Raw genomic sequence first — 25,628 nt, forward strand, 5'->3', positions numbered from 1 at the left:
AAGCTCCCAATCAAGCACAGTGCGGACCTTCTCAGGGTCCATGCGAAAACCAGAAGCGGAGATAAGAAAATCAGGAAATTAAATCTCTGGAACCGCAAACACACATTTTTCCAGTTTAGCGTACAATTTATTCTCCCGCAGAATGAGCAAGACCTGACATAGGTGGTCCCTATGAGTTTTGAAATCAGGAGAAAAAATCTAAATGTCATCTAGATACACCAGTACAAATTTCCCCATTAAATGATTAAAAAATGTTGTTCACAAAATGTTGGAAGACGGCCGGAGCATTCATCAGACCAAAGGGCATAACCAAATTCTCAAAATGACCCTCAGGGGTATTGAAGGCCGTCTTCCATTCGTCCCCTTCCCTGACCCTGACTAGGTTGTATGCCCCTCTTAAATCCAGAAAAAACTTTAGTCCCAACAATCTGGTTAAACAGGTCTGGGATCAGAGGAAGCTCCCTGAAATCCAGACAAGGTCTTAAAGAACCATCTTTTTTCTTAACAAAAAAACCTCCAGTGGCAACAGGTGACTTTGAGGGTCGGATGTGTCCTTTTCTCAGGCTCTCAGAGATATAAGTACGCATAGCGACTCTTTCAGGTTGGGAGAGATTGTATAAACGTGATTTTGGCAGTTTGGCGCCTGGGAGGAGATTAATAGGGCAATCGTACTCCCGGTGAGGGGGCAGCTCCTGGACACCACTCTCAGAAAACACATCCGAAAATTCAGAGAGAAAGGATGGTACAGTCTTGGTAGAAACCTCTGAAAGAGACGCCGTAAGGCAATTCTCTCTGTAAAAGTCACTCCAACCATTTATTTGCCTTGCTTGCCAATCAATGGTGGGGTTATGTTTAGTGAGCCAGGGTAGCCCCAACACTAGAGAAGTAGGTAATCCGCTTAGGACGAAACATGACATATCCTCAACATGAGCATCACCCACAGTCAAACGGATATATTGTGAACTATGCCCTTTAACGATTTTTGAGAAAGTGGAGCGGAATCGATAGCAAAAACAGGTATATCCTTTTCCAAAGTGCATACCTGGGAACCATGTGTTATAGCAAATTGATTATCAATGAGATTGACAGCTGCTCCACTATCTACAAAAATCTCATAAACAATGTTCTTGCTGTCTAGCGCCACCCTGGCAGGTAGGAGAAAACGGGAACTACAAGCAAATAGCAAACCTTCAATTTCCACATCAACCTTGCCAATAGTAGCAAATGGAAAGTTTTTAGAGGTTTTTTCTTTTTGTTTCTTTATTTTCCTTAGAAAACTCCATGAATCTCCTAGAGGGGCAAACATTAGCCAAATGATTTATACCACCACAACAGAAACAAACCCTCCTCTGAGAGCTGAATCCTCTACTATCAGAGGCAAGCAAACCCAGCTGCATGGCCTCCTGCTCAGAGGGGATTGAGAGAGACTGAGACCCCTGCGTACTGAATGAGACAGCCCCACTGTCCTTGGGCTGAATATGACAAGAAGGAGTGGTCTCTCCTCTTTTTTTAAGATACCTGTCAATACGAACAGCTAGAGACATGGCAGACTCCAATGAGGCAGGTCTCTCATGAAAAGCAAATGCATCTTTCAATCCCTCCGAAAGACCATGGCAAAATTGACTTCGGAGTGCAGCATTGTTCCAACCAGTATCAGCTGCCCATCTCCGAAATTCAGAACAATATATCTCTGCGGACTGTTTACCCTGGCATAAAAGACGCAGTTTAGATTCAGCCAGAGCAATACGATCTGGGTCATCATATCTCTGCCCCAGGGCTACAAAAAATTAATCCACCGATCGGAGAGGCCGTGCCCCCACCGGCAGCGAAAAGGCCCAAGACTGAGCGTTATCCTTGAGCAGCGAGATGATGATCCCCACCCTCTGCTCCTCATCACCAGAGGAATGGGGAAGTAGGTGAAAATGGAGTTTGCAAGCCTCTCTAAAGCGAACAAAATTCTCACTACCCCCGGAGAACGTATCCGGAAGCGAGATCTTAGGCTCGGAACAAACTCCATGAATGCAAGCAGAACCGGTCACCTGAAACTGAGACACAGTTTTACAGAGATCTGCTACCTCCAGTGAAAGACCTTGCATGCGGTCAATCAAGGCTGAAACCGGATCCATGCTTAAGACGGTAATGGCAGTTTATAATGTCACGGTTGATGTTGCAGATAGCTGGAAGTTATGAATAAACGTCCGACTGGCTTGATCCCAAGCTAAGGAGCATATAGGTGACCCCTATAAAACCCTAAGAGCTCACCCTGACTGCTAAGCACATACAAGGGTCTCAGAGGTAGACGATTGCATGCCCACGTACCTAAACTGTGTGACACCTGAAAACACTATAATAGTGAGGGGACACGACCACCGGCTCCCTGCACTTCATACGGAGGGAGTCAGGGTCACCTAGAATCAAGCCAGCAAGGAAACATAATACATGAAAGGACTTATCTGAACAAGCAGCAGCAGAAGTCTCCAGCAGTGAACACTTCAAACCAGGAAGTAGTATAAACCGCAAAGTGAGGCAGTATGGGAGGGAATATAAAGGAAAAAGGATTAGTCTAAATATGTGACACCTGGAAGAAGGAAATGAGATGCGAAAGTGAAACCAAAACAAAGAACATCATGCAAGAGGTAGAAAAGGACGTCTGTCAGACCTTCTCACAGAAGTGGCGGTGACAGAGGGTCACAGAAATTTGTGGACCAAATCTGCGACGTGTGAGCATGGCCTAAGGGGTTAAAGCCATTCTTCACTCCTTAGGCCATTGTTAAATGGATCACACAGAAATTCTTGTGCTCTTCATTCTCTTGGTCAGTGTGATTGCACTGATACCACATTTATATTGTGTTTCTTGTGTTTTAATATTGAAAAATTGAAAAATAACTTTGCATTATTCAATTTTTTTCTTTGCATTGTCATATTCTAATCCCCATATTGTTTTATATTTACTTATACGGACCTGTGTGAGGGAAAATTTATTGTGGGACGATCTGTACTTTCTATTGATACTATTTTGGAGTGGGTATGACTTTTTGATCACTTTTAATTACATTTTTGGAAGGTGAAAAAATTTTATTGCCCATTTTAACTTTTTTTCATTATGCCGCTCACCATATGGGATAAATATGTTTATATTTTAATAGTATGGACTTTTTTTTTCTTACTTATATTTATATTTTTTTTAAGGCCCCCTAGGGGGCTTGGACATGCAATCGTTAGATTACATCTACCATAGACTGCAATGATTTAACATTGTAGCCCACAGACAAATGGTTCAGGGCAGGGAATAACAGTGATCCCAGTGAAAGCTGCCTTACATTCTGTGGTCACAATTGACCGTGGCATCTGAGGCTTTAAATGTCTGTGATTAGCGTTTTGGTTGATCACAGAGTTATGGCCCCGAACAAAGCCAAATGTTTTTTTTCTCTCCTGCATCTTTGAGGTCCATTATGACATCACAGCCTGGGTCCACGAGAGGATCCTCTGGTGCTCTGGTGGGCAAGTATGACCATGGACATTAGTTCTAGGTGTCTGCTGTGTGAAACAGCAGAAACCCAACTTATGAGTGGGTGACATTTTTAAAGATCAGACTTTTAAAGACCATGTATGGCAGAGGTCAGGAAGGGCTGCTAGTTGAAATTCCATTGTGCAAATTCATTTAATTAATGATTGAGAATGAAAATGTTTTAATAGAGGCAGATAAGTAATTGACTTTACGCTTAATTCGCTATCAGCCCTATTAGTGACATAATAGGGATTTAAATAATAGTCTTTATAGGGAGGCTTGGCTTTGGAGAACGGCATCAGACCCTGGATTTTATACTTCTCTTCCTTGCTGACTTCTCTTCACAAACATAATACGATAGAATTGGGGAATAGAAAGGAGTAGACTAATAGTAGATGCATCTAATGGAAACTTTCCGGTTATAGCAAAGCACTGTGGGAAAATACTTTCCTCAACACACAGTTAATGATAAAAGTTTCCCCAAGTCATGGATTTATTAAAGTTTTAGCACCGTGGCAGCCATTGAGGGCCCATCAACATCACTAGTGGATAATACATTTTACACAGCGAAGCTGAATTGCTTTTAGCAGCGGGATACAGATGAACCTGATTAGCTGGAGGGTGACCTTAATGCCACCGCACTCTTTTCTCTGTCAAAAAATCTATTCAATATTAATACACCAAGTAAAATCTAAATGAGTCATCCATTTTCTTAATGATGACCCAGATCTGCCTGGAACACAAAGAGCATGTTATTTGCTATATACCTTGATTGCCAATGTAGAAAATACAGAGCAAGGATTTGAGAAGTAATATGGAGTCCTCGTTACCTTAGACAGGCTCTGGGAAAAGTCTTAATGTTTTAGGTGGAATTCTGGTACATACTTGTATTGATGTGACTAAAATGGAGCAACGATAAAGTGGTTGCCAGGAGTTCTTGAAGATTAAAGGGGCTGTCCCATCTGGACATTTTTGGTATATCAATAGGAAATGTCATAAATATCAGAAAGGAGTGGGTCCCACAACTGGGAACTGCTCCTATCTAAAAAATAGGACCCGATGCATACTGTCATGAATGGATAGCAGGTCGCTCATACATGGCTCTCCATTCACTGCTATGGGGCTTCCAAAAATTGATGAGCACTAGAGGAAGCTAATTTCTTGGGGTTTGATTCTAATGAATCCTTGGTTAGATTCGATTCGGGAACGAATAAATTTAACCCAAATAGAAAGTTGTGTATGACATTCTGGAGTCTCCTAGGAAAGTATTCAACCCCTTTCAAGCTCTTTAACACTAAGACAGCATTAGTGATGTGACAGTGACATCTATGGCTATGGGTAAACAAATAATAGCCAGTGGTAACAAACAGCCTGTTTAATAATGCACTGGACTGTTGAATTTGTAATACTTTTTTCAAATGACGGTATGTCTATAGCTGTGTGAGGGGATATTTTTGTGGGACGATATGTAGTTTGTATTGATACTATTGTGGAGTGCGTATGACTTTTTGATCACTTTTTATTCCATTTTTGGGAGGTGAAGAGATGAAAAAATTGTGAATTGGCCCTTTCGATTTTTTTCATTACGCCGCTCACCAAATGGAATAAATATCTTTATATTTTAGTAGTATGAGCGTTATGGGACATGGCAATGAATATTTTCATATTTGAGATGATTTAAATTTTTTAATTGTTTTTATATATATAAAAAAATATGTTTTCTTACTTATATTTATACTTAGTTAAATTCCCCCTAGGGGACTTGAACATGCAATCGTTAAATTGCTTCTACTATAGACTGCAATCATTTACCATTGTAGCACACAGGCAGGGGTCCATAGGAACATCGCTGTGGTAAGCCTGGTAGCCTCTAGCAGGCTCAAGGCTAGTACAAAGAACAAACTGTTCAGGTCAGGAAAGCGGCCTCAGATGCCGTGGTCATAATTGACCATGGCATCTGAGGGTTTAAATGTCTATGATCAGCGTTTTGCTAATGACAGGCATTAGCAGTGTCAGGCTTGGGCTTCTGGGGCCAATCAGAGTAAATTTTCCTCGGGGCCCAACTCCTGAATCATAATTTTTTTTAATTTTTACAGGTTTTGAATCAAAGTAGTAGATGTTGGTGACAAGTTATGACCCCAAAGAAAACCTAATGTTTTTCTCCTGCATCTATGAGGCCTATTATGACATCAGAGCCTGGGTCTACCAGAAGATCCTCTGGTGCTCTGGTGGGCAAGTATGACCATGGACATTAGTTCCGGGTGTCTGCTGTGTGAAACAGCAGAAACCCAAATTCTGAGTGGATCATATTTTGAAAGATCATGTATGACAGAGGTCAGGAAGGGGATATATTGGGCTGTCCTGTCCCTAGTACTAAAACCTGTTTTTCTATCAATTAATTTAAACCGCTTAAATATATCTTCCCAATCCCTAACACTGTCCCTGTAAGACCCTAAAATCACAGAATTGTGAGTTTGGTTATTGTATCCATGACAAACACGTTCCATCACATCAGTGGCTAAGCTAAGAGTGGTGTCTCTGCTTGGAAGCTTACATAGAGCCTAATACACAAATCAATATCATCCCTCCTGATTGGCTGTGAGGCTGACTGCAAGGCATTATGGGCAAATATTCCGGCCAGGGTTGATCCTCTGTCTCTCTATTCCCTGCCCTGCTGTACTCACTAGTGTGATATGTAAAATTGGGGGCGACACTTTGCGCGATTCACCCGAACTGAATGTCCAATGACATGAGTCCTGTTCTTAAAAATGGGACCTCGGCACCTAGCTGACATAAATGTCTGGATAGGACAACCTATTTTAAGGGTTTTTTCTGGGAAAGATATATTGAAACCTATCCTCACGATAGATCAGTTATATTTCATTATAATGTGACCTCACTATAAATGAATAGTTATGTTTTTATATTGAACATAAGTAATATAAATTGGTATTAGATGGTGGGTCCACGTATGCAGTTTGCACTAGGTCTCTGTCCACCATTGTTAAAAGTTTACATGCTGGATCTTACTCTTGGATGTAGCAGAAAATATTAACTAATATAAAAGGATTGCCTGAATTTGAAAACACCATTTTTAAATATCATATTTGGGAATACCGAAATAATAAATAGGGGTAACTAGGACCCGTATCTTTTAGCCAGAGTAGATAGTGGCTACAAAGAGTATATATTACTCTGAAGAACCTAGCATGTCCATGCATTGCACAATGTACCGCTGATTTAAATGAGCATTGTGTAATGCTTTATTTTCCCTGCGGTGGTGCTGTAATTGACCACTTGCTACTGGGTTCTGCTACAGATTACAGCTGATTGCTCTCGGATAACCCTTGACAGAATTGACTACGGAGAGCTGGATCATTCCACTCCGTATCCGTAGCCCATCTCCTAAATTCAGAGCAATAGGTCTCCGCAGAACGCTCTTCCTGCCGTAAGCCACGCAACTTGGTCTTGGCCAAGGAGATACGATCTGGGTCATCGTAGATAAGACCTAGAGCTCTAAAAAATTTATCTACCAACCGGAGGGACTGTGATCCGATTGGCAACGAAAAAGCTCAAGACAATAACAAAATGATTATACCCACTCTTTGACTCTTGTCCCCAGAACAGTTAGGACATAGTTTAAAATATAATTTGCACGACTTCCTAAACCGAATAACATTGTCACTTCCCCTGGAAAATCTATCCGGGAGAGCAACCTTAGGTTCAGGACAGGCCTGGTTCCCGCTGCCGGAACCAGCCGCCTGTGGTCTCTGGATCTGTGAGACGGTCGTGCGGAGCCAGCTACCTCCAAAGACAGCCCCTGCAGTTGTCCGACCAGTGCAGAAATAGTATCCATCGCTGCACTGACACAAACAAAATGGTGTTTTTTTGGGCAGTTGATAATGTCACGGTGTAAGGGGAGGGGAGGAATACCAGAATGACAACAGAAGGAAAATGACCAGGAACTAGGCCTCAAGGCTAGGGAAAGGGAACCGGTAATCACCTATGAAAACCCTAAACCTAGCACTGACTCCTGTCAGTATGAATAGACCCTGGAGGTGGGAATATTCATACACTGTAAACCTGGGCCCTTGTAACTCTGAATATCCCTAGGATTAGTGACAGGGTCTGAAACTACTGGTTCCTTCCCAGATGAACGAACCAGCGTCTCCCTGAGGCCTAGTAAACAACGAGCAAATGGGAACAACAAAATACAAAGAAAAGTACACCTATCTTCAACAGAAAAATATGGATGAGCAGGAACTCAGATGAGGACCACACACTAGCTCTTCCAACTCCAGGCAGAGAATATCAACCGCATGGTATGAAGTGTGAGTCCAGACTAAATAGAGGAGCAGTAATGACCACAAGCTACACCTGAGAAAAGAGGTGTGCTCATTACCAACAACAACACTGCAACAAGTGAAAACAGAGAGACTGTCAGATAACCTCACGTGCGGCCAGTCTCTCAGATCTTCTAACCTCTGTTATGGGAGGTACCGTGACAAGTCCCATGCAATTAACTTATCACGGTATCTCCCATAACAGTAACAAAACAGCATTGTCCATCTCAGACAGTTACTTTAAAGTGTAACTGTCGTTTCATTTTTTTATACCCTTATGGTATAGTACACCCTGCTGTATAAGTGCTTTTGTGCTTTAAAATTAAATCATTTTCAGTTTTACCTGATAATAACTCCCATAAATGTGCTACTTTCCTATTCTGCAGCCTCTTCTCAAAGCGCTGTCATGTGCAGCTTTCTCCTCTGTATTATAAATAAGAGGTGGGGAGAGCACTGGAAGGAGGAGCACAGCCCTGAGTGCCTTGGCTCGGGACAGAAAGTGGAGGGGGGAAGGCTGCTTTAGATTCTGCTATCTCCTGAATGGTAGCAGCTAGAAACATGCAACTGGTCTTGTTTGAAAGCGGACATATCAGGCTTTCATACAAGACCAGAATGGCAGTTAGTCCAGGCAACAGAGGAGAAATCACAGGTAAAACCTGCTTTTATTTTCAATTTCAGCTTCATTCAGAGCATCCTGATTTCTGCTGTGATCAGTGATATCTTCCCCTGTACTGAACAAATGCAGCGTCCCACTTATGTGTGTACAAGGGGACACTTTAAATTCATTCATCTGTATTGAATGCATTTTTTTATGTATGGTAATTCCTATTACCAGGCTGGCAGTGCTATTTCATCTGGTCGCCCCTAGGTGGTGCTGGCATCATCTATATAAGTAGTTGAGGTTTGCTAATAAAGTGAGTTGAAGGAGGAGTGGAGTTAAAGTAAAAAAAAAAGTACAGTTGAGAGAGAAAGAGAGAGAGGAGACAGGAAGTAAGTGTAGGAAGGAGCAGAACAGGCCTAGTCCACAATGTAGCTGCCTTTTCACCCTCTGGGCCCTTATCAAGCCTAGAGAGGACAAACAAAGTATTTATAGCAGCCCAGCACAGATAAGTAAGTCTATGTCTGAATATGGAGAAAGTCTAGTGGAGATTAGAGCTAAGATTAGCCAAAGGACTTCACAAGCACCAGTGACCGGGAGAGACTTAAAAGTACCTGGACACAGCCGGATGATTTAACGCGCCTAATTGTCCTTTTTCACTACATGCCTTCTGGGACCTAGTGAACCTGTACATTTTCAGGAGAGCATCCTGCATAAATAGTGTAGCAGAGAGTTTGCCTGCCACAAGGGAGAACGCCCTTATTGGATTGCCTAATATAAAGTAAAGAAAGTATTATATTCAGTACCCGAGTGCTAGAAAGTGGACCCAGTGCAATTCTATATCAGAAACAATCTATTTCTTGCCTGTAAAGTAACAGCATTAAGAAAACTCCTCAAATCACAACTGCCCAGCTTGATATAAGGATTACTACCTATTTGATATTTGGACTATTACCTCCCTCTGTACTAACGAACTGTACTGACTATCTGAAAACAAGTGATTTAGTAAAAGTTCTGTTGTTTACTTCAATTGAGTCCTCATCTCTTCCACTACCAACTTCATTTGCACCTAACGGTGCTGGCATCACGAACACAGGGGCCCAGTGACCAAAGCACCTTAAGCATACCCATTACCATCAAGGGAACCTCAACTTCCATCTGGCTGGTGTTCCCTGCAATAGAGAGTGGCCCGGAGGATTTAGTGCTGTCTTCCCCACCACTGCACGCCAGCCCAGGGAGGCTCTGCTAACCGTGAGTACCAAAAACTACTACTACCCCCATCGGCCCACCGTAGCCTCACGTGTTTCCCCTGTGAATCCGGTTGCCGCACATATTGCTGTCATTCTGGTATTGTCTGAAAGCTTGGAATGTCAGCTTTCAAACAATACAAAGCCCATATCTCTAGCTGGTACCAAACCAGATATATGAGCAGCTAAAACAGCCCCCCGGTCTTCCCTGTCAGGGTGGAGGAGAATGAGGGAGCATCTGCAGAGCTGACAGGTGACTATTAAGAGGCAAAAAAAAAAATGCTTACTGATTTCATGTAATTGCAGGGCTTGTCTCTGGTTAGCTGTATGTGAGAGGATACACACTGCTCCTAGGTAGTGGGGCAGGTTATCTGCATTCTGATTGGTCCTGCTAGTTCATGTGAGGAGAGCAAGGGCTTATGGGAAGTGAGGGAAATATAGGATGGCGTCAAGGACAGGGCAAAGATCACCACAAGAAGTGCAGCAGAGGCCATCTTAGGAAGATGCTGAAATAGAGGCACAGAGAAATAGGGTTGCTAAGGGCTGAATACAGGCATCAAAAGGTGAAACTAACAGAAAAATAAAGCTTCATAAATATCTTCCCTTCAGCATCACATATGTTAGGAATTTCATTTTTGATAGTGAAATGGCAGTTACACTTTAAACATCACTTGATTAACAGAAAGTTCACATTAATATTTTCTCGATAGGAGCATATGTAAAGAACGATGTTTTCAGAGTTTGTGAGCCCATCAACATCACCTCTCAAGCTTTCAGTAAAGCAGATTGCCTTTTCCAAACACATTTGCATAAATAATATCCACATGGCATTATCCTCGGCATTCATTGGTAATCAGAGTTGGCGTGAGAAGTGACTGCTTTCCTAGCACACTGCAAAGGAAAATTACTGCAAATGCATTTTTGATTGTTCACTTCATTTCTGTACCTGACAAAAAAAAGACTCAAAACACAATGCAGCCTGACTGCTAAAAATCAACTACTGCACAGTATCTGGTTTCAAAAATGTTTCTTATGCCTCTGCTACACTTGAGGACTCACACATTTTGCAGGACTTTGCTTTTTTATACCACTCACTCCAGTTTTAAATAGAGGGTGTGAAAATGAGCATGGTTGGCCTGCCGAGCTGATTAAGTGCAAATTACAGCAACCCAAACTCCTGCAAAATTGACTTTTTCCCTTCCTCATATATTCCATTGCCAAAAGTCTTTACTGTTTGTGGGAAGGGTTAATTGCCACCGGCACCTGCCACACTTTGAGATGATCTGGCCATCTGTATTTTGGATTTGCACCCTTAAGTCTGGGAATTGCAGAAAGAGTTAAAGGGGTTATCCAAAATCAATGGAGAGCACACCTATTCTTCCCTTAGGGTGAATACTAGAACTGGGGGTCTTGCCTGGTGGTAGTTGTGGTGCCCTTGATGGTGAACAGTTGGCAAGATGCAAGGCAGGAGGGCAGATGCAGGGCCAGCAGATATATAGTTGAGTCAATGACCAGGCTTGTTTAGTTGCAATTGAGTCTTTTTTTTTCACTGAACAGATAATGGGAGTAGTAGTTCATACAGCAGCAAAGGCACAGTTCTGAGGTATATCACAGAGTATAGGCAACAATGATGGTGGTGCAGCAAGCCCCTGAAGAGCTGGTGCAGAGGATGGAAGTGGTAGTGGCCCTTGCGAGATGTTATGTCATGGTGTACTCCTTCAGGCCATCATTCCCTGAGGTCGGTGGAGTCTAGGATATTTCTATAATTCCTAAGGGCACTCCCTGTAGTTGTGGGTTCCCTGCCTGATGGTAGTTTGGGGTGCCCTTGATATTACATGTCCATGTGGGTGCAAGGCAGGACTTGAAGTGATGCAATGGCTGTAATTTGGTGTTAGGAGACTAAGTCCGCAGACTGTCAGCGGGCCAGACTTGACTTAAAAGGAACCTGTCATCAACTTAATGCTGCCCATACTATCAGCAGAATAAAGTAATAACAGGCTAGTTGATTTCAGCAGTCTATCATTTAAAAGTTAAAAGTAAGTGGTTGCCGATAACCAACATCACAATCATTGCAGACTGGGCCTGGAAAAGAGTCATGGCCACCTGAGAAGAGTTATCGTTATTCATAGGCTCATGCTCTCCATGCCCACCTGCTGATGTCTGTCAGTCTTCTACCTAGTTTTCTCCCTTTCTCTCTAGAAGAGAACTGCCAATCATCAGCAGATGGGCGGGGAGTGCAGATTTGACTCTTCTCAAGGCCTGGGCTGCAATGATTATGATGCTGGTTCTCGGCAACCACTTACTGTTAGCACATGAGTGAGACACCGCTAAAATCAGAATTTCTGTCACTATTTTATGCTACCCGCAGTGAGGTCAGCATAAAGTTGATGACAGGTTCCCTTTAACTAAAGTTTCTCTTTACTGTGCACCAAATAGGAGTCAAAAAGTACATCCAGCAATTATATATACACAGAGCAAAATCCACACAGATGCCCAAGCATGAGTTAAGCAATTAGTTGGAATTAATGGACCTCAGATTACTCTTTCTCTTGCTACAGTCTCTAGTACTGGTATTTCTGGCTAACAACTGCAATTTGTCACAATGTGTTCAATTCGAACTGCGGCAGTGCAGTTCCTATAATACAACTGGCAAAAATCGTGTCTCAAGTGTGCAGGGTGTCTGAACTCATTACCCCTCCACTGCAGCCAGGTATTAGAATGCTGCATGCTGGGTATCACCTATCTGACTACAAGGTTGTCGTCTTTGAATCCATAAATCTGCAGTGCATCATGTGTCTTAACTTGTGTGCTGCTACGCAGTTAAATCTATATAGTTGAATTCATATGATATTCTATATTTGGTTATATGCTCCCCTATAGTGGCCGTTTTTGGTAATGCACTTGTTTTTCTTGTTCATGATATCTGTGATTCATTTCCTTGCTCCACCCCTTCTTCTGTGTACCTCACTTCCTGTATCTTTATACTGCTCCAGACATAGCACAGGTACATGTATTCTCATGTACGCTTATGAAAGCATCATCTTTTGACCGCACAATACCGGAATCCATCTGTTCTGCTGTACTCTGTTATCTGGCTTACAGAATAAAGCAAATTACATGGAAAAACTCGGTGTTGGTGAGTTCAAGCTATCTGATAAGCATTGTCTGCAGTGATTTATATCTGCTTATACAGGCCAGGCATAGAGGTCTCACTAGGGATAAATCACTATTACAACAATCTGAGTCAGAATAGTCAAAAGATGCATACATTTCCTACAGCCTGCTGTGTATATGTGTGTGCCTAATCTGCAATCAAGCTCAGTGCCATCCGCCATCTTATGAAAGCACATGGTCGCACAAGCTTACTGCACTTCAAGTGAATGTTCAAAACTGTTTCTCTACATTGTACTGTTACCTCACCTGTCTAAGCTGCTGTTCGTCTTCTTAAAGAGACAGTACAATTTTTCGCAAAGCCGTAAAAAATGTCTAGACAAGGCTCTGAACACTCTTTTATGGCTGAATCAATGCAGATACGGCATTCCTCTAAACCCGCAGACGTACAGGGAGCAGATTATGCAGATATTACCGAACAGAGTGTAAGACCCAAACATTCAATAAAACCAACACAGAAACTCAGAGAAAACTATCAAGCCATTAGAGATGAGTTCTCTAGTAATCTGTCAGACCTCTGGGACAGAACCTCACACCGCATGTCAGTTTTGTCACACTCTAATGATCAACCAGATGAAATAAGAGACTCTATAAATCACCTATTTGCTGTGTATGTACGCTACCAGTAGCTGTCTGAAAAATACTCAGCCTTCTTGCAGGACTCTAATATAGGATTCTGCAGCAGAACTGACCAGGACTGATGCACCGAACCAACAAAGGGATCTCACAGTGCAAAATGCTAAGTTTAAGGCAGAACGCCGCATTACTCAACTGCAGGAGACCAGATCTCACAGATCCACCACAACCAAGCGCATTGCACTTTCTTCCAGATCCTCTCATTCCAGAAGATCAACATTAAGCGACAAGTTAATAGAGGCCCGCACTGATGCCGAATCAAAAAAGGCACAAAGCTCCTTTACCAGAAAACAAGCAGAGATGGAAGCTCAAAGGGCAGCTCAACAAGCAGAGATGGAAGCTCAAATGGCAGCTCATCAAGCCAAGATGGAAGCTCAAAGCAAGGCTTTCCAAGCAAAGGCAGATTCACAAATAAAGATTCTGCAAATGGAAGGGGAGGAAGCAGCTTCCCTAGCAAGGCTGAAAGTCCTTGAACAAGCAATGGGACAAAGTACTAATTCAGACTGTCTTATCCCAGCAGAACTGGAAGATCCAGCTGAACGCACCAGTGAATATGTTCTAAAGCATAACATCTGCAAAGATACAAAGTCATCTCCTGTACCTCCTACTAACAACACTGTTCTGACTCCCAAAGCAGACACGTCTTAGCTCTATATGTCTGAGCCTCTTCAAGTCTACAACGCAATTACATCTATGCAGCAAATCGGATCAATTCATGTCAACGACAAGGTGCCTTCCAGTGATAAGCAGCAGCTCAGGCCAAAGCCATCACAAGCCTTAGAGACTACACCACAGTTAAACGCTCATGCAACATCATTTTGCCCTGGTAAACCTCACCCTACATCACCAGAGAACTTTCACACCCAAGGGTTTTCACAAGTTACTTTGACACCAAGGAGTGAGAGACCAGACATGAATGACTTTGCCAGATACATGGTACGCCGTGAGATCATTAACCGCCTCCGGACCGCCTAACGCAGATGTGCGGTCCGGAGGCAGCAGCCCTGCGCACAACGACGCATATACGCGTCTTCTCGCGAGGGCCGGGATTTCCTGTGAACGCGCGCACACAGGCGCGCGCGCTCACAGGAACGGAAGGTAAGCGAGTGGATCTCCAGCCTGCCAGCGGCGATCGCTCGCTGGCAGGCTGGAGATCTGATTTTTTTAACCCCTAACAGGTATATTAGACGCTGTTTTGATAACAGCGTCTAATATACCTGCTACCTGGTCCTCTGGTGGTCCCTTTTGTTAGGATCGACCACCAGAGGACACAGGTAGGTAAGTAAAGTCGCACCAAACACTACACTACACCCCCCCGTCACTTATTAACCCTTTATGAACCCCTGATCACCCATGATCACCCCATATAAACTCCCTGATCACCCCCCTGTCATTGATCACCCCCCTGTCATTGATCACCCCCCTGTCAGGCTCCGTTCAGACGTCCGTATGATTTTTACGGATCCACGGATACATGGATCGGATCCGCAAAACACATGCGGGCGTCTGAATGGAGCCTTACAGGGGGGTGATCAATGACAGGCGGGTGATCACCCATATACACTCCCTGATCACCCCCTGTCATTGATCACCCCCCTGTCATTGATCACCCCCCTGTAAGGCTCCATTCAGACGTCCGCATGTGTTTTGCAGATCCGATCCATGTATCCATGGATCCGTAAAAATCATACGGACGTCTGAATGGAGCCTTACAGGGGGGTGATCAATGACAGGGGGGTGATCACCCATATACACTCCCTGATTACCCCCTGTCATTGATCACCCCCCTGTAAGGCTCCATTCAGACGTCCGCATGATTTTTACGGATCCATGGATACATGGATCGGATCCGCAAAACACATGCGGACGTCTGAATGGAGCCTTACAGGGGGGTGATCAATGACAGGCGGGTGATCACCCATATACACTCCCTGATCACCCCCCTGTCATTGATCACCCCCCTGTCATTGATCACCCCCCTGTCATTGATCACCCCCCTGTAAGGCTCCATTCAGACGTCCGCATGTGTTTTGCGGATCCGATCCATGTATCCATGGATCCGTAAAAATCATACGGACGTCTGAATGGAGCCTTACAGGGGGGGTGATCAGTGACAGGGGGGTGATCACCCTGATCACCCCCTGTCATTGATCACCCCCCTGTAAGGCTCCATTCAGACGTCCGCATGTGTTTTGCGGATCCGATCCATGGATCCGTAAAAATCATACGGACGTCTGAATGGAGCCTTACCAGGGGGGTGATCAATGACAGGGGGGTGATCAGGGAGTCTATATGGGTGATCACCCCCCTGTCATTGATCACCCCCCTGTCATTGATCACCCCCCCTGTAAGGCTCCATTCAGACATTTTTTTGGCCCAAGTTAGCGGAAGTTTTTTGTTTTGGTTTTTTCTTACAAAGTCTCATATAACTTGTGTCAAAAAATAAAATCTCACATGAACTCACCATACCCCTCACGGAATCCAAATGCGTAAACATTTTTAGACATTTATATTCCAGACTTCTTCTCACGCTTTAGGGCCCCTAAAAAGCCAGGGCAGTATAAATACCCCACATGTGACCCCATTTCGGAAAGAAGACACCCCAAGGTATTCGCTGAGGGGCATATTGAGTCCATGAAAGATTGAAATTTTTGTCCTAAGTTAGCGGAAAGGGAGACTTTGTGAGAAGAAAACAAAAAAAATCAATTTCCGCTAACTTATGCAAAAAAAAACACATTTCTATGAACTCGCCAGGCCCCTCATTAAATACCTTGGGGTGTCTTCTTTCCAAAGTGGGGTCACATGTGGGGTATTTATACTGCCCTGGCTTTTTAGGGGCCCGAAAGTGTGAGAAGAAGTCTGGGATCCAAATGTCTAAAAATGCCCTCCTAAAAGGAATTTGGGCACCTTTGCGCATCTAGGCTGCAAAAAAGTGTCACACATCTGGTATCGCCGTACTCAGGAGAAGTTGGGCAATGTGTTTTGGGGTGTCATTTTACATATACCCATGCTGGGTGAGAAAAATATCTTGGTCAAATGCCAACTTTGTATAAAAAAATGGGAAAAGTTATCTTTTGCCAAGATATTTCTCTCACCCAGCATTGTTATATGTAAAATGACACCCCAAAACACATTCCCCAACTTCTCCTGAGTTCGGCGATACCAGATGTGTGACATTTTTTTGCAGCCAAGGTGGGCAAAGGGGCACATATTCCAAAGTGCACCTTTCGGATTTCGCAGGCCATTTTTTGCAGATTTTGATTGCAAGGTACTTCTTACACATTTGGGCCCCTAAATTGCCAGGGCAGTATAACTACGCCACAAGTGACCCCATTTTGGAAAGAAGACACCCCAAGGTATTCCGTGAGGGGCACGGCGAGTTCCTAGAATTTTGTATTTTTTGTCACAAGTTAGCGGAAAATGATGATTTTTCTTTTTTTTTCTTTTTTCCTTACAAAGTCTCATATTCCACTAACTTGCGACAAAAAAAAATAATTCTAGGAACTCGCCATGCCCCTCACGGAATACCTTGGGGTGTCTTCTTTCCAAAATGGGGTCACTTGTGGGGTAGTTATACTGCCCTGGCAATTTAGGGGCCCAAATGTGTGAGAAGAACTTTGCAATCAAAATGTGTAAAAAATGGCCTGCGAAATCCAAAAGGTGCACTTTGGAATATGTGCCCCTTTGCCCACCTTGGCTGCAAAAAAGTGTCACACATCTGGTATCGCCGTACTCAGGGGAAGTTGGGGAATGTGTTTTGGGGTGTCATTTTACATATACCCATGCTGGGTGAGAAAAATATCTTGGTCAAATGCCAACTTTGTATAAAAAAATGGGAAAAGTTGTCTTTTGCCAAGATATTTCTCTCACCCAGCATGGGTATATGTAAAATGACACCCCAAAACACATTCCCCAACTTCTCCTGAGTACGGCGATACCAGATGTGTCACACTTTTTTGCAGCCTAGGTGGGCAAAGGGGCACATATTCCAAAGTGCACCTTTCGGATTTCACCGGTCATTTTTTACACATTTTGATTGCAAAGTTCTTCTCACACATTTGGGCCCCTAAATTGCCAGGGCAGTATAACTACCCCACAAGTGACCCCATTTTGGAAAGAAGACACCCCAAGGTATTCCGTGAGGGGCATGGCGAGTTCCTAGAATTTTTTATTTTTTGTCGCAAGTTAGTGGAATATGAGACTTTGTAAGAAAAAAATAAAAATAAAAAATCATCATCATTTTCCGCTAACTTGTGACAAAAAATAAAAAGTTCTATGAACTCACTATGCCCATCAGCGAATACCTTAGGGTGTCTACTTTCCGGGTAATTTGTGGGTTTTTTCTACTGTTTGGGCATTGTAGAACCTCAGGAAACATGACAGGTGCTCAGAAAGTCAGAGCTGCTTCAAAAAGCGGAAATTTACATTTTTGTACCATAGTTTGTAAACGCTATAACTTTTACCCAAACCATTTTTTTTTTTGCCCAAACATTTTTTTTTTTATCAAAGACATGTAGAAATATAAATTTAGCGAAAAATTTATATATGGATGTAGTTTTTTTTGCTAAATTTTACAGCTGAAAGTGAAAAATATCATTTTTTTGCAAAAAAATCGTTACATTTCGATTGATAACAATAAAAGTAAAAATGTCAGCAGCAATAAAATACCACCAAATGAAAGCTCTATTAGTGAGAAGAAAAGGAGGTAAAATTCATTTGGGTGGTAAGTTGCATGACCGAGCGATAAACGGTGAAAGTAGTGTAGTGCAGAAGTGTAAAAAGTGCTGTGGTCATGAAGGGGGTTTCAGCTAGCGGGGTTGAAGTGGTTAACACCAGCCTCTCAAGGTTTGACGACTGTCCAGAGAGCTACAGGGCCTGGAGATCAACCTTCAAGGTTACTATTGCAGATCTCAACCTTACTGCTAAGGAAGAACTCGATTTGCTCATAAAGTGGCTGGGACCAGAATCTGCAGGTCGTGTTAAAAGACTCAGAACAGTACATGTTGACCACCCAGATGCAGGTCTTGTTGCTGCATGGGCAAGACTTGAGCAAGCCTATGGTAGCTCTGAAGCCATAGAAAGCGCTCTATTCAAGAGACTGCAAAACTTCCCAAAAATAGGGAACAAAGACTATAACAATCTCCAAGATCTAAGTGACCTCCTGATGGAGCTAGAGTTGGCAAAGACTGACCCACGTCTACCTGGCCTAAGCTTGCTGGACACCGCTCATGGTGTCAACCCAGTGGTGTCTAAACTGCCATACGGCCTACAAGAGAAATGGGCACAACTGGGCTCAAGAAACAAAAGAGACTATAATGTATACTTTCCTTCATTCTCATACTTCTACAGGTTCATTAGTGATCAAGCCTGAATGAGAAACGATCCCAGCTTCAGCGAACCCAACCTGCCTGCTTCACCCTCACCATTATCAAGGTATGATAACACAGCAGCTAAACGTAGAGACTTAAAAATAGCAATATCTGTTAAAAGGACAGACATCTCACCCTTCGCAACCTCACCTACTGATCAGGGCGTTGTTGATGACAGAGATAAAAACCCTAATCATCAGTGTCCTATTCACATGAAGACTCTTAAGAAATGCTGTGGGCTTAAGGCAAAGACTTTACAAGAGCGCAGGGAGATTCTACGAAAACTTGGCATATGCTAAAATTGCTGTGCTTCTTATAGCCATTTTGCTAAAGACTGTAAAGTTGTCATCAAGTGCACAGAATGCCGTAGCAACAGACATGTTATAGTTATGCATCCTACTCCACTTCCAGACAACCCACAGCAGCTTCCTACCTCCACTCTCGTCTCAAATTATGTCGGGGAGCAACAAGGTCATGCTCCAACCAAAGATAATGTCTCTTCTTCATGTACAGAAGTCTGTGGAGAAGGCAAGGACCACAAATGCTGTGCCAAGATATGCCTAGTCAAGATATACCCAAAGAGTCATCCTGAGAAAGCTGCTAGGATGTATGCCATAATTGTGGGCGATGTATGCTTGGACAGGATGCGTACGTCATCTGAGATCCACTCCTTCAAGACTTACATTTTGGGAAACTGACGTGCATCCCACTTCAAACAGTGTCCTCACCATTATGAAGTAAATGAGAAGCTTTTTGACATCATCGAAGTACCTGATGTTACTCCTGTCCTTTGTGATGACAACCTAGGTACCACAGTGTTTTGTACTACAAGTGAGGACAACAAAATAGTCTTGTCAGTTTAAGACAGAGAATTCATCAAAATAAAGGATAAGGAATTCTTTCAGGATGAGTCTAACAGCTGGGTTGCACCATTACCTCTTCGTGCTACAAGGGCCAAACTCCCAACCAATCGTGAACAGGCTTTATCCAGATTCAACTCACTTCAACGAACACTAAGGAACAGGCCTGAAATGAACGACCATTTCATCGCCTTTATGAAAAGGATCTTTGACAATGATCACGCCAAACCAGCGCCACCACTTCAAAGACACGATGAGTGCTGGTATCTGCCTTTCTTCGGAGTGTATCATCCACGTAACCCAAAACAAATCAGGATAGTATTTGACTCCAGTGCCAAGCATCAAGGTATATCCGTAAACAATGTTCTTCTTACTGGCCCGAATCTAACCAACAACCTTGTAGGCGCACTTATGAGATTTAGAAGAGAATCAGTTGCCATGACTGCTGATATTGAACAGATGTTTCATTGCTTCATTGTACGCGAAGACCATAGGAACTTCCTAAGGTTTCTGTGGCACCGCAACAACAACATGGACAATTAAATTATTGAATACCGCATGAAAGTACATGTTTTCGGAAATAGTCCCTCACTCGCTGTTGCAACATACGAAGGACTGCCATTGATGGAGAAAAGGAGTATGGCGCGGATGCTCGACACTTCGTTGAGAGAGACTTTTATGTTGACGATGGACTTAAGTCTTTACCTACAGACTAAGAAGCCATAGACCTGCTCCAAAGGACACAAGGTATGCTTTCTGAGGCTAACCTCAAACTACACAAAATTGCCTCAAATAGTGTTGCTGTTATGAAAGGCTTTCAACCTGGCGATCATGCCACAGGGTTTAAGGACTTAAATCTGGGAATGGACATGCCACCAATACAGAGAAGTCTGGGCCTACGGTGGGACATATTAAAGGACACTTTCAGCTTTCAAGTCAGCTCTACAGACAAGCCATTTACCAAGCGTGGTGTTCTTTCAGTGGTAAACAGCCTATATGATCCAATGGGATTTGTAGCCCCCATCACCATACAAGGTAAAGCCTTACTTAGACAGCTCTCAGAGTCTATTAAAGATTGAGATGCTCCACTGCCATCTGACAAGCTTTCAAAGTGAGAGTCCTGGAAGAAATCTCTACACACCTTAGATGGAATCCATATACCACGCTGCTACACCTCAGCTTCCTATGCTACGAGCCGGAGAAAAGAGCTTCACATCTTCTCAGATGCACCTACTGAGGCCATAGCAGCTGTTGCCTACCTCAAGGTGAGAGACTCTTATAATCAAACCCACATAGGGTTTCTGTTTGGGAAAGCTAAGTTAGCACCTAAGCCTGAGCACACAATTCCTAGGCTTGAACTTTGTGGGACTGTGCTACAGTAGCTGTAGAAATCGCAGATTTCATATTACGCGAGCTGGACATTCAGATAGATGACACCAAATTCTACACAGACAGTAAGGTTGTTCTTGGCTACATATACAACCAGACTAAACGTTTCTATGTCTATGTCAGCAACCGTGTATAAATAATCAGGAAATCATCTAAACCTGAACAATTGCATTATGTCCCATCTGAAATTAATCCTGCAGATCATGCTACTAGGCCAATGTCTGCAAGTGTATTTGAAAATTCTTCCTGGTTAACAAGTCCTGAATTTCTGCTGGATCACACAGAAGAGACCACGGCTGAAGTCTTCAGTCTTCTAGAACCCGGCAAGGGTCCAGAGAACCCAACAATCCTTACTCCAGCTACCCTGCTTACCCAGAAGCTTGGGTCCGTTCCTGTTCCACCTGGAAACTTTAAAGACGGAAATCTGTGCTATGATCAATGGAAGCGAGTACAAAACCTTGCCAACTTCTGGAATCGTTGGAAGATGGAGTATCTTTCCACTCTGCAAGGATGCAGGAAATGGCAACGACAGTACTCTAACATACAAGTTGGATATCTCGTTTTGCTCAAGGACCAGCAAGCCAAAAGAATTGAGTGGCCTATGGGACTTATTGTGAAGAGCGTTCCTAGTGATGACGGTAAGGTACGCAAGGTGGAGGTGAAAGTTGCAAGACAAGGGACTGTAAAGACCTATCACGGAACTTATTCTGCTCTTGCCCTTTGGAGAATGAACTTATTTGCTTAGGCTGCTGAAACCTACATGAAACTTCAAGCAAAAAGTGTTTGAACTTTACTTGATACACTTGAAGCCTTACATTTTAGTTGTTGCATTATATGCCTGTTCTCTTTATGTTTTTCAGGTCCTCGGACATCAAGAAAATTTCACTGTTGTTTATTTGCAATTATATAACTACCATTATGGTTTAAATAGTGACATTTTCAATGCCAGACAGGAAGTGTGCTGCTACGCAGTTAAATCTATATAGTTTAATTCATATGATATTCTATATTTGGTTATATGCTCCTATCTAGTGGCCATTTTTGGTAATGCACTTGTTTTTCTTGTTCATGATATCAGTAATTCATTTACTTGCTCCACCCCTTCTTATGTGTACCTCACTTCCTTAATCTTTATACTGCTCCAGACATATGCACAGGTTCACTGTCATGTTACATGATATTATTTTTTATTATGTACTGTCTCTTTAATGCCTATCTAGTTTGTCTCTTGTGGCATTCCATAGTTTGCATGCTGCTCAGTCTCCTCCCCCTCTTTGCTGTATCAGCCATTTTAATGCTGTAATTCATCTGACCTGTGTCTATTCTCTATACCTGCATGGAAGAATCGTTCTTTTACCTGTTGTAACTTGCATTCTACGGATCATACGACGAATAAACATCGCCAGATCTTCTTTCATGTGAGTTGGGACTGAGTAAGCTATCTGGAAAGGTGATTTGGGATGAATAATCTCTTCAGGGCAATGAGCTCCATGTGCTACTGAAAACCACATTCATAGCCTTTGCAGCCGATTCAGAATAGTAAAAGAACGTATCCAGCAGCCTGCACAGAGATAACTGCGTCACAGGACAGATCATAGTGAAGTGTAACTGTGTGTATTGCACGAGAATTCTGCATACAACCCCAGCACAGCTTGTTACAGCTCCTCACAGTATACAGACACTCTTCACTGCTACAGTCAAGCCTGTGTACTGCAGGCCATCATGAGTGGAAAGGGCTCAGTGTGTGATGAAACACCACAGCATGCTTCACACAGAGAAAGTCAGGATGAGGACCCAGAGTTCACTGCATCGACCAAACGCTCTGTGAAACCCACTTGGAAGGTTAAAGAGAACTATGAATCCATGAGAACTGAACTAGCAACCAGTGTGAAGCAGATTTGGGATAAAATCCTCACCCACATTGATGTGATTTCATGTCCCAGCCATGAGGTACTGCAACTAGAGGGCGCCATAAAGCATCTCTCTGCTTCATACGAACTGTACCAGACTACAAGCAACAAATATAAAACTATTCTGCAAAGCATCAACACTGAGGAGTCCTTAGAGCAACTTAACAATGCCCAGCTTCTTAATGAGGAAAGAGAAAGCTTTATCCAGCGAACTAAAGCAAAGGCAGAAGCAAAATTAATGCTGCCACGGGACACTGTATCTCACAAATCTGTATCCACCAGACGTTCTAAAGGTTCCTCTAGATCCCGAAGTTCAAAGCACTCAACGCTTAGTGAACAGCTAATGAATGCCCGCGCCGAAGCAGAGGCTATCAAGGTACGGGCCGCATATGCAAAAAAAAGAGCAGATATGGAGACCGAGGTTGCAGTAATGGAAGCCGAGGCAGCGCATCAAAAGGCAGTAATGGAAGCCGAGGCAGCGCATCAAAAGGCAGCAATAGAAGCTCAAACGGCACGTCAAAGGGCAGCAATTGAAGCTTTAAAGGAACAGAGCAACTACGAGGCAGCTGCAGCAAAACTAAAGGTTTTGGAACAAGCTATCGGTGCAGATGAAAATGCTAGCGAAAGGGTCAGCGTCAAGGCAGATGTAGCAGATCCTTTTGAACGCACTAAGAACTATGTTCTAAACCACAGCAGTGAACACTCAATTACCTCCACGTTTCACGGCAACGCAAGGACTTCACCACATCATCAGGTAAAAGCCGTTCCAGCCACTTCCTACATGCAAACCCACCCCAGTGCAGCTCCCGACTGTCATGCTGATCCCGCATATGTCACAAAACGGCACACTAAGCCGCAAGCAAGTCGCCAGCCTCCTGCTAACAGTACTGTTCCAGACCTTCACCCAACAATTCAGCTGAATGCCCTTGCTGCACCATATCTTCCCACGTCTCTTTGCAACGATACCATAAACAATGCGATCCACAACAATCAACCAGCAACCTCCTATGTAAAGTCAGAGGCAACCGATACAACAGAGGTAGTAAAGTACTTACTTCGACATGAGCTCGCCAAGTCAGGCCTAGTAAACTTCGACGACCATCCTGAAAATTATAGAAGCTGGAAAGCCGCTTTCAAAACTACATTAGGCGGTATCGGTTTTACTGCCGATCGTGAGCTGGATCTGCTGATCGGGTTGCTTGGCCCACAGTCAACAGAACGTGTCAAGAGCCTCAGGTCAGTTTACATCGACAATCCAACTGCAGGTCTCACCGCAGCATGGGAGCGTCTAGAACAGACTTACGGTAGTCCTGAAGCCATAGAGAATGCATTGCTCAAACGATTGGAAAATTTCCCAAGGATATCTGGTAAGGACAATATAGAGTTCCAGAGACTCAGCGACCTTCTTCTCGAAGTCCAGCTTGCCAAAACTGACCCTAAGCTACCTGGCCTCAGTTACCTGGACACTGCTCGAGGAGTTAACCCTATCATTTGCAAGCTTCCGCATGGCCTACAAGAAAAGTGGATCCAAGTTGGGTCATCATACAAACGGGAAAACAAGGTTTCCTTTCCCCCGTTCTCCTACTTCTGCAATTTCGTCAGGAACATTGCTGACACCAAGAACGATCCTAGTTTTGCATTCAACGAGTTCAACACTCCCTCACCTAAAGGTGACAACCTACAAACTAGCTACAGGAACCGCAGAGGTCCCGTGTCCGTTAGGAAGACAGACATTATTCCCACTCCCGCCCCAAACAAGAGCGGCAAGATCGAAAACCCAAACCGATTATGTCCCATCCACAAGAAGCCTCATCCCCTCAAAAAATGTATCGGTTTCAGAAAGAAGCCCCTACAAGAACGAAAGGAACTCCTAAAGACTTTTGGGGTATGTTATAGATGCTGTGCTTCCACCGATCACTTTGCCAAGGAATGTAAAACTCCTATCAAGTGCACAGAGTGCGGTTCCGAGGACCATGTGCAAGCACTCCATCCCCTTGAGTCCAATCCTTCACAACATGCAGACCTTCCTCCTGGGCAGAACCACAGCGGGAAGAGTACAGATCACGTACCTAATTCCACCATGGTATTTTCTTCGTGCACTGAAGTCTGTGGGGAAGACCACTGTGACAAATCTTGCGCTAAAATATGCCTAGTGAATATTCATCACAAGGATCAGCCAGAAAAGACTTTAAGGGTGTATGCTATCTTAGACGATCAAAGCAATCGATCGCTTGCACGATCCGAACTGTTCGATCTATTTTGCACAAAAGGAGAGGTTCACCCTTACACCTTAGGCACTTGTAGTGGAACTACAGAGGTTTTTGGAAGAAGGGCTCATGGATTTATTGTGTCCTCCCTAGAAAATAACCTACAATTACCCTTACCTACACTTGTAGAGTGTAACCAGATACCAGCCAACAAAGAAGAAATACCTACACCAGAAGTTGCCTTCTACCACCCTCATCTAAGGTCAATAGCCAGTGAAATCCCACCACTTGACAAAGATGCTAAAATCCTTCTTCTGCTGGGAAGAGATATTCTAAGGATCCACAAGGTACACAGGCAGGTCAGTGGACCTCCAGAGGCCCCATTCGCCC

The sequence above is a fragment of the Bufo gargarizans genome, chromosome 6 (genome assembly GCF_014858855.1).
Source record: "Bufo gargarizans isolate SCDJY-AF-19 chromosome 6, ASM1485885v1, whole genome shotgun sequence".
NCBI lineage: Eukaryota > Metazoa > Chordata > Amphibia > Anura > Bufonidae > Bufo > Bufo gargarizans.